The following is a 10,861-nucleotide window of genomic DNA, read 5'->3' on the forward strand; positions in this document are numbered from 1 at the left end:
TAATACGAATGCTTTTAGTAATTTATATATATATATATATATATATATATATATATATATATATATATATATATATATATACACACATACACGCGCGCGCGCATTAAGCTCCAAATATCCTTCAATATCTAATTCGCTCTACCTCGGAATTAATATATTTTCATAATATATATGTGTTAACCGAAGGGAATTTTTCAGTTGATAATAATTTCGTCGGCTGACGGGCTCGAACTTCGGAACTAAGAAATCAAGATGTATTAGCTGTGTGGTTAGAAACGCTTCACTGTAAGTATCCTGATTTCTTGGTTCCTAGGTTCGTGCCAGTCAGCCAATGAAATTATTATCAGATAAAAAATTCTCCTTTATATATATATATATATATATATATATATATATATATATATATATATATATATATAGATATATATATTATATAATTGTATAGGAATTGCACGTACGGTATGAACAAGCTGTACAATATCGGAAATTCGTTTTTATTGAAGTAATGCAAGCAAAATGGGAGGTTTTCCTTCCGCTTATTGATTGAAGGTACCAAAGTGAATTGTAAGTACATTCGGATGTATTTTTTTACATACAGGTTAAGAATGAAAGACAAGGAAAGTTCGTTTTTGCTTCTTGTATTGATTCAAGCCACAAAGAAAGATCCGATAAAAAGGACTTTGAAATTAGCCTTCTTAGAAATGAAGGTTTGAAAAAAATGAATAAATGCTCGATTTCGTGGTAAATGGATTGTAAACTTAACAACAGAAGAAATGAAAGTTGTTCTTAAAAGTAAAAAAAGCGTTATTGAGTTCACGAAAGAAAGAATATCATGTTCATAAGAAATAAAATATTTCGTCCCAATAATAATAATAGTAATGTCAAGATTATCGAACTCACTATTTTTCAAGACATATTATACTATATATATATATATATATATATATATATATATATATATATATATATATGATATATATATAAAACACGCACACACACGCGCGCGCACGCACGCGCGCACACACATACACGCATATATATATATATATATATATATATATATATATATATATATATATATATATATATATATATATATATCACATATATATATACACACACACACACAAATCAAAGTGGTATAATATCGTCTTGAAAAATAGTGGGTTCGCTAATCTTGACATGATCCATAACATGATAATAATAATAATACTAACACTAATAATAGAAATAATAATAATAACCACGGGAATTAGGGTACCATATAGTTCTCCTTCTGTGTATTTAAAGCAATTATTTCCCTATATGAAAGGAAATTGGATCATTTATATTCCCCAAAGGCCCTGTCATGTCCGTGTTTCGTAGATCCTTCTTAATAGGATGTTGTCCGATTATGGGGATCCCCTCCCAGGGTCCTTCGGGTCTATTTCCTGGCGCCTTTTTTATTATTATTATTATTCTTGTATCTCGTAATTTTGTCCCTTATTCACCTCTGTTTCTGTTTACTGTTCATTTTGATTTTTTGTTTTGCTTCTTTTTATTGTCTTGTTTTCTTTTCTTTTCTTTCGCTGTTTCCCGTTTTTTTTATTTTTATTTTGTGGATTACTGCTAACCTTTTCTTTCGCTTTTTTTTTTGTTTCCTGTTTCTTTAATCATTATTTATTTCCTGTTCGTCAATTTTTTGTTTGTTTCTTCCCTTTCATACTTGCATCGATCCTTATTATTTTCTTGTTCGATTTCCTTTTTTTCCCCTCGTTTATTGTTTCTCCAACATTTTAGTTTGTATTTCTTCTCTCCTTTCCTTTCTCGTCTGATTCTCTTTCCAGTCGCTATTGTAGATTCACATCACCCGTGCATCTGATGCCTAGTCCGGTCCCTTACGACGATCCTGACTGGCTGTTGAATAAGCCAATCACAAGACTGGAAACCCTCAGTCTCTCTCGAGAGTTCATATGGGTAGGATCTATGTTCCACCTCTCCTGAGGGATACGTCTTTCAAAAGTATCCCTCAGGAGAGGTGGAACATGCATCCTGCCTGTGTGAACCCTCGAGAGAGAATGAGAGTTTCCAGCCTTGTGATTGGCTTATCAACAGCCAGTCAGGAGCGTCGTAAGGGACTGGCCTAGGTATCAAATGCACGGTTGATGTGAATCTACTATAATTCGCGTTTTTAATCTACGTCTCTTGCTGGTATTTTTGTATTTCCGTTATTTTCTCCCCTTTATTAGAGGGGAATCAAATCTTTGACTTCGTCTACTTGGGACTTTCGTAATCATCCCAGTTTCTCTTTCATTTTGTTTTTTATTTTATTCCGTTGTTAGTTAAGTTAGTATTTGCTGTTATTGTTTGCGCTTCATCCTCTGTCTATTGTTAGCCAGTTTTCCTTTTTTATCTCGTCTTCATTTTCCTCATTTTATTCCGTTATTAGTTTAGTTACTATTGATTGTTATTGTCTGTACTTCTTCCTCTATGGCTGTTGTTAGTTAGTTTTCTCCTTTTATTTTGTTTTCGTTTGTTTTCATTTTATTCCGTCATTAGTTTAGTTACTATTTACTGTTACCTGTACCTCTTCACCTCTGACTATTGTTAGTCAGTTTTCCCTTTTATTTTGTTGTGCTTCTTGTTTCATTGTGTCCCATCATTGGTTTAGTTTGTTCTGGGTTCGCTTGAGCTGCCATTAGTATTAGGCAGCCGTGCCCAGCATCTAAGTCCTGAGATGAGTTTACCTTGATCTCTCAACGAGGCTCCTTCGCCTCTTATCGTGTGTGTGTGTGTGTGTGTGTCTGTGTGTCTGTGCGTACGCGCTTGGGCATTCTTGGAGGCCAGCAAGTCTACTCGAAGCTCTCCAGCTTCCCTCTCCCCCCTCCCTCCCTCTTCTTCCACCCACCTCCCTTAAAATTGAAGATATAAAAGAAAGAAAGAAGCGAACCAGTTTGAGCACTCGCTTATGGGTCTCTTGGCAAGTTGAAGGAGAGATTTGTGACCGCTGATTGAACGACTTTCAAAAGGGGGACTGGAAGATACCTCTCCTTTATCCTCCTCTTCCTCCTCCTCCTCATCCTCCTCCTCTTCTTCTTCTTCTTCTTCCTCGTTTCCATCTGTATTGCATATTCTCTTGTCGTCATGATCATGGTCCTTCACTCTTCCTCATCCTCTTCTTCTTCTTCTTCTTCTTCTCCTCCCTTTCTTCTTATCTGTATTGCATTATCTCTCCTTCTCCTCTTTTTCTTCTTCTACTCCTTTTCTTCTTATCTGTTTTGCAGTATCTCTCCTTCTTGTTCGTCCTCTTCGTAATCGTCACCCTTCAGTGGCATTGTTTCTGCTTGTCGCCCCTCTCCGTTCTGCTTTTCTTCTTCCCCTTCCCTTTCCCCTCGTTTCCCACCACCACCCCCACTCTGTCCTTCCTCCTCCCTCACCTTTCTTTCCTTCCTTTTTTTTTTTGTTTTTTTTTTTTTCCAAGAATAATTTCTTGACCGCCGACCCAGAATGGGCGACGTTTAACTTCGACAACTGGTACGGGACAAGGGGACGTTAGAGTGCCTCAATATAGTCACGTGATCGAGTCCCTTCGGGATTTTATGAAGGATTCGTTTGCTTTGATGTTTTCCATTCATTATTTTCATGGATTTATTTTCCCTTTTTTCTCTTCGTTGTGGCTTGTTGCGTTCTAACTGTTTGGAAAGGTGGTGAGTATGCTATATATTATTAGTGTAATCTGTTGAAGGATATTTTGGTACTGGTTTTAAGCCTCTCTCTCTCTCTCTCTCTCTCTCCTCGTGTTAATTTTTCTTGCCTAGGGTACTTACTATCCGACCCAGTTTTTATTCTGTTATGTATTTGGTCTCTGTCCATTTTTTTTTATTTTTTTTTTTATTTATAATTTCGATTTTTTTTTTATAAATACTTTTACCTTATTTATACTGATATCATTATTGCTACTTGTGTTTACTATGAAGTATAATCCCCATAGTTGATATCATTATAGTAGCTACTCAACCTTGTCTTGAAACTTAGTGTCACTTGGACTAGGAGGAGCACTATGAATGATAACCATCGTAGCAATTAATGTAATTGTCTAGGACTAGGAGCACTATGAAGGATAACCATCGTAGCAATTAATAGAGTTGTCTAGGACTAGGAGCGCTATGAATGATAACCACCGGAGAAATTAATAGAGTTGTTTAGGACTAGGAGCGCTATGAATGATAACCAACATGGCAATTGATATAATTATCAATATACTATTCCGTGCGTTGAATGCCTTTTGAGTAATTTTGCGTTTTCCTCCGAAGGATGCAAAACCAAAGACTCCTGAGGTCAGCGTTTTCCATAGGTTGAATTTTTATATGAAGGTCAGTTTTAGGCCTAAAAACCGAACCCGATGTGGATCTGTATTTCATCTCCGGTTTAAGGGTTATCTCTCCTCCTCCGAGGAAATTCGGGCCGAAGTTTCTGCTGTAAAGTTGTGGCTTGACATCCTACTCTCTCTCTCTCTCTCTCTCTCTCTCTCTCTCTCTCTCTCTCTCTGAACAGTAAAACGTGCTCCTAGAAATAAGTGAGCTCACGATGTCTCTTCGGATGGACTAATAGGTCTTTGAAACGTCCTAATCCTTGTAACACCTTGTAATTCTCTCTCTCTCTCTTTCTCTCTCTCTCTCTCTCTCTCTCTCTCTCTCTCTCTCTCTCTCTCTCTGAACAGTAAAATCTGCTCCTAGAAATAAGTTAAGCACAGGATGTCTGCTCTAATGGACTAATAAGTCTGAAACATCCTAATCCTTGTAACACCTTGTAACTCTCTCTCTCTCTCTCTCTCTCTCTTTGGTGAGTTGTAATGTGGCATTCTTTGTCCGTCTAGTATAGTTAGTAAGTTTTAATGTGAATCTCTCTCTCTCTCTCTCTCTCTCTCTCTCTCTCTCTCTCTCTCTCTCTCTCTCTCTCTCTCTCTGTGGTGAGCTGTAATGTGGCATTCTTTGTTGTCTGTCTAGTTTAGGAAGTTGTAATGTGTTATTCTCTCTCTCTCTCTCTCTCTCTCTCTCTCTCTCTCTCTCTCTCTCTCTGACGTAAGTTGTAATCAGGGCAAAAGTAAACATCTGAATAGGTAGTCTTCATGTTAAGATTTCATTTCCCCTCGAATTCTATAAACTGTTATGCTCAAGAGTTGGAGGAGGAGGGGCGGGCGCGGGGAGGACAAGGGGAAGGAGGAGGAGTAGGAGAAGGAGGAAAAATAACGAGAAGGCCCTCGAGGGAAGGGGGAAGGCGTGGAGTTAGACCTTGAGTAAACTGTTGAAATTGTAGAAGAGGAAGCCAGTGTTGGTGTAGTTTAATGACAGATATACCCCTGGAGGGTATTAGTTAAGAAAATAGTGCTTAATGATGCTCCTTAATGGCAGGCAGGCATCTAGGACGTCATTAGTTGGAGAGAGAGAGAGAGAGAGAGAGAGAGAGAAATATGTTCAAGGAAGCTACTTGAATCTTTCACCATACGGAAGAGTCCGTAAGACTCAATAGGAAATACTTATAGAGATTTAAATGTTCATATTGAATTGAACTGCAAACGTATATTTACAGTCATATCTATATATATATATATATATATATATATATATATATATATATATATATATCACATCACCGTGATTCATATACATATATCGTGCTACAAATGTCCTTTTAATATCTAATTCGCTCTGCCTCGGAATTAATATTTTCATATATATATGTTTTAACTGATTCTATTATCGCCTAAAAAAATTCCCCTTCGGTTAAACATATATGAAAATATATTAATTCCGAGGAAGGAGCGAGTTAGATATTCAAGGACATTTGTAGCTCGATATATATATATATATATATATATAATATATATATATATATATATATATTATATATAGTAGGTGACTTATTAGTATTGTCTCCTAATATTAATACCTTGTTTTATATTCCAATGTATGGAGAGGAGAGAGAGAGAGAGAGAGAGAGAGAGAGAGAGTGCTGCTCTGATACTGTTATGAATCCGGTGGTACAGCTTCACCCCCCCCCCCCCCACAATGTTTTTTTTTCTTTGAGTGCGGTTGTATGGGAGGGAGGAAAGAAGAAGGAAGTCTTCCCTCATCCCTCCCCTCTCTCCCTATCTCCTCCCCCAAAAACCCCCCCCCCAAACCCCCCCCCCTCTCTCTCTCTCTCTCTCTCTCCGCTGTTGAAGTGAACTTTCTTCTAAAAAATAGTCCCTTATTTCAGCCCCCATCCATTCTCTCTATAATGCTGGAGGATTTCCTTGACATCGGCTCTCGTCCTGGTACGATGCGTAGCCTAACTCTCTCCGTTCCGAAGTAGTTGTTGCCTCTCTGGCCCCCCCCCCTCCCCTCCCCCCTTCTTCGCCTTCGTCACTCCGGGGGGAAATGGAAAAGTATATGAAAAATGGAAGAGGGGACGGGAAAGTCCAGGGGAAAAGTCCCTCCCCTGTAATGGACTATAGCTCCATATAACTATATTTTTTCAGTAATGGGGGCGGGGAGAGAGGGGGGGGGGGCTTCCTGGCCGTAGTCGCCTGTGCTCTTCCTCTACTTATATAGTTGTGTTCCCAGCTCGGGTTGTTGCGCTCATACGCCATTGCGTAGACGGCTTTGCTGTCTTTTTGTTGCTCTTTGGTTTCGTAGGCATCTACATACGTTGCTTCGTCTATCCCTCTGTTTTTTTTTATTTTCTTTATTTTTTTTTCAGTTAGTTTTGGTGTTCACGGACGTGATAATATACTATACTTAATATACCACACACACACCCATACACACACTCACACATACATATATATATATATATATATATATATCTATATATATATATATATATATATATATATGTCTTTTACTGTAATACAATGCGAAGTAAAAACAAGGCCAATATTGAACGTTGGATCGTTCAAATAGTGTTTTTGGGCCTTTTTACATCATACATGTATATATATATATATATATATATATATATATATATATATATATATATATATATGTATATATATATATATATATATATATATATATATATATATATATATATATATAGTGTGTGTGTGTGTACATGCATGCATACATACCCGTCCCTGTATTTTTTTCATTATTTTTTATCTTTCTATTTTTGTGGCGTAAAAAATGCTTGGTGACGTGGAGCGGTATTTAATGGTCCGCTCTCTTCATTGTTTTCCTCGTGATATTTTGCAATGCACAGATGCAATCAAAGTTCATTGTCAAGGATTCAAACCCCCCTTCCCCCTCCCTCCCTCCTTCCTCCCCTTTCCCCCCTTCCCAAACGTCCCACCTTCCCCCTCTCACCCCCTTCCCCTTCCCCAAACCTCCTCCCACCTCCTTCCTCCCCAAACGTTCCCCATCACACCTCCTTCCCCCCTCTCACCCCCTTCCCCTATAACTTCCTCCCACCACTCCTCCTCCTCCATTTCCCCGCCCCCTTCCCGAGCATCCTCCACCACACCACCTCCCCATCTCACCTTCCTTCCCCTTCCCCAAATCCCCTCCTACCCCCTTCTCTCCTCCAATTCCCCACCCCCCACCCCAAAATCCTCCACTATACCTTCCTCATCCTTCCTCCCCCTCCCCCTCCCCCTTCCCAATCTCCCGCTTCCGGTTCAGTGTGTCTTGTACCGAGTGTATTCTAGCGGTATGTAGCGGCTCTTTGTGTCTGTGCTGTCAATTGTTTGTTTTTATTTAGGCCTTTATTTCCTTTCTTATCATAAATTCTTTTTTTATGGTTTAGTTAATCTCATTTTTATGCCTTTGTAGTTTTCCGCAAAAGAAAACTTGTGCCGGCTTTGTCTGTCTGTCCGTCCACAGATCTTATAAACTACTGAGGCTAGAGGGCTGCAAATCGTTATGTTGATCACCCACCCTCCTATAATTTATACCAAATATCAGCACTCTAGCCTCAGTAGTTTTTATTTTATTCAAGGTTCAATTTAGCCATATTCATGCTTGTGGCAGCGATACAGGATAGGCCACTACCGTGTCAGGGTCAAAGTTTCATGGGTCGCTGCTCATACAGCATTATATACAGAGACCACCGAAAAATAGGTATATACGCTGTACACACACATATATATATATATATATATTGTATATGTATATATATACATATTTGTTGGTGTATTTGTGTTTCATTTGTTAATCTTCCGCATAGACCACCATGACAGTCTTCTCAAGGAATAATTTTTCTGCTAAATATTTCTCAGATGTTGATTTTAACAAATTGCTCATTTGTAAGAAAGAAATATCTTGGTATGCTGTTCTACTTCGTTATTGGTAATACTTACGTTCATGTGATGATCACACCATTTGAAATTTATTGTAGGTGAGGAGTTTGTTATTCTGATGTATAATGATATATTCTGTTCGGTACAAGGAATGAGAATGTTATTCTTTTCCATTGAGAATATTCATGTTACCGTTGAGATCCATTTTCTGATATATGGCCAGAATGAAGTCTTGGTTTTTTTCGTATGTTAATCATTGCTGGTCTCTTTTTATGATGAATATTTATTCTTGAGTGTAGGACTTGTCTTGATATACGGTGTGTGTGTGTGAGAGAGAGAGAGAGAGAGAGAGAGAGAGAGAGGAGAGAGATTAAACAGACTTCATTCCTGTTATTGTTGGTGACTCGACATTTAAAGTTAGTTCATTTTCATTTACCATTCACTAGTGATTTTATAATTTTTAAGTTGATTTTCCATTTACCATATACTTGTGATTTTATCATTTTTAAGATGATTTTCCATTTACCATATACTTGTGATTTTATCATTTTAAAGTTGATTTTCCATTTACCATAATACTAATGATTTTATCTTTTTTATACCTTTCATTTTTCGTGTTTGATACATATGTATTTGTGGCGATAAAATTTCACGGTATAGTTTTCTATGTGCTCGTTCACTATCGCTTTCTAGCAAACGAATTTGTGCTTTACTTTTACCAAGATGAGAGAGAGAGGAGAGAGAGAGAGAGAGAGAGAGAGAGAGAGAGAGAGAGAGAGAGCGGAGCGGAGCCGTCGGCCTGTAGTACTTCCCAATTTGCTGCTGCTGTTATTGTTTGATAGGCTTCCTTTCCCCTGGCTTAAGCCTGTGGGAGGCTTTTGGTTTATGGCCACAGGTATATAAGTCTGTCTTAATCCTCTCTCCTCTTGTCTCCCCATACATCCTCCTCCTCCTCCTCTTCCTCTTCTATCTCTCCATCTCTATTATATGTTCCATTTTCCGGCCGTTTCCTTAATCCCTGCACGCCGCTGTCTCGATCTCCTGCGAAGATCCGCGTCGTAGATTGTCAAAGGCAATAATAATTCTCTCGCTCTTCGTTTCAGTCCTTCTCTTTATTTTGTTATTTTTTTGTTCATGTGGAATGAACGAGAATTGTCAGATATCTTTTATCGGTTTTATCGTATTATGTTATAATTTTATTTTATTGATTTTTATTTTTTTATTCAGCCCATAGTTTTCTTCGGGTATATCATCTTTATTGCTGTAATTTTTTTTGTTTTGTTTGGTTCATGTGGAGTGAAAGAGAGTAGTCAGGTATCTTTTATGGTTTTTTCGTATTATTTTGTAATTTTATGTAATTAATTTTTTTTTTTTATTCAGCCCATATTTTTCTTCGGTTATATCATCTTTTTTACTGTATTTTAGTGGTTCATGTGGAGTGAACGAGAGTTGTCAGATATCTTTTATGGGTTTTTTCATTATCTTATAGTTGTAATTTATTTTTTTTTTTTTTTATTCAGCCCATAATTTTCCTCGGATATATCATCTTTATTACTATAATTTTTGTGTGTGTGGTTCATGTGGAGTGAAAGAGAGCTGTTAGGTATCTTTTATGTTTTTTTTTCATTATTTTATAGTTTTATTTTATTTGTTTATTTTTTTTATTCAGCCCATAGTTTTCTTCGGGTATATCATCTTTATTACTGTAACAAGTCGTTTGGAGTAAGAGAAGGCTAACAGATACAATGTATTTTAGTGGTTCATGTGGAGTGAAAGAGAGTAGTCAGGTATCTTTTGTGGTTTTTTTCATTATTTTCTAGTTTTATTTTTTGTTTTGTTTTATTCAGCCCATATTTTTCTTTCGGGTATATCACCATCTTTATTACTGCAATAAGTCGTTTGGAGAAAGAGAGGTTTATCAGATACAATGTATTTTTTATGTTTACTTGTACTATATTGTGTCTTTTCTCATATACGGTTTTTATTTGCTAAGAGTTTGGTTTTTCCTTAGCAGTGTTATTCAAACAATTGCGACTTGTCTGAAGATTGTTTGCCATTGATGATAGCAGGATTCTTCTTCAGAATTACGGAAAGAATCAGGGAAGATTAGTCGCGAACGGAAATAAATAAATAAATAATAAATATATAAAAAATAAAACCTGTTTTCAGCGAGGACCCATCCTCGACAATTCGACTCCTGCTTGGGACAGTTCGTCGTGTTTAAAGGCTCTTGAAAAATGTTCGCATTTGTCATGGAAGGGGAGGGGTTGGGGGGGAAATCACGGGATACACTTACAGTAAAGTGGCCGCCATCATCCATTTTCCCGCGGCTGTAAACAAGTCCGTTTCACATTTACAGTGAAATGACTGTCACTTTGATGGCCCGATATATATAGTACACTACACTAGTTTTCCGTTACTGTGACCGTCAAGCGCATATTTCACGGTGCAAGGACTGTTACAATCAATATCCCAGCGCCGCGGTATGGTCTTGGCCTGCCACCTCGGTGGCCGCTAGTTCGATTCTCGGGCATTCCACTGAACAGTGAAAGATGTGTATTTTTGGTGATGGAAGTTCACTTTCGACGTGGTTCGGAAGTCACG

The sequence above is a fragment of the Macrobrachium nipponense genome, chromosome 14, assembly GCF_015104395.2.
Source record: "Macrobrachium nipponense isolate FS-2020 chromosome 14, ASM1510439v2, whole genome shotgun sequence".
NCBI classification, from domain to species: Eukaryota; Metazoa; Arthropoda; class Malacostraca; order Decapoda; family Palaemonidae; genus Macrobrachium; species Macrobrachium nipponense.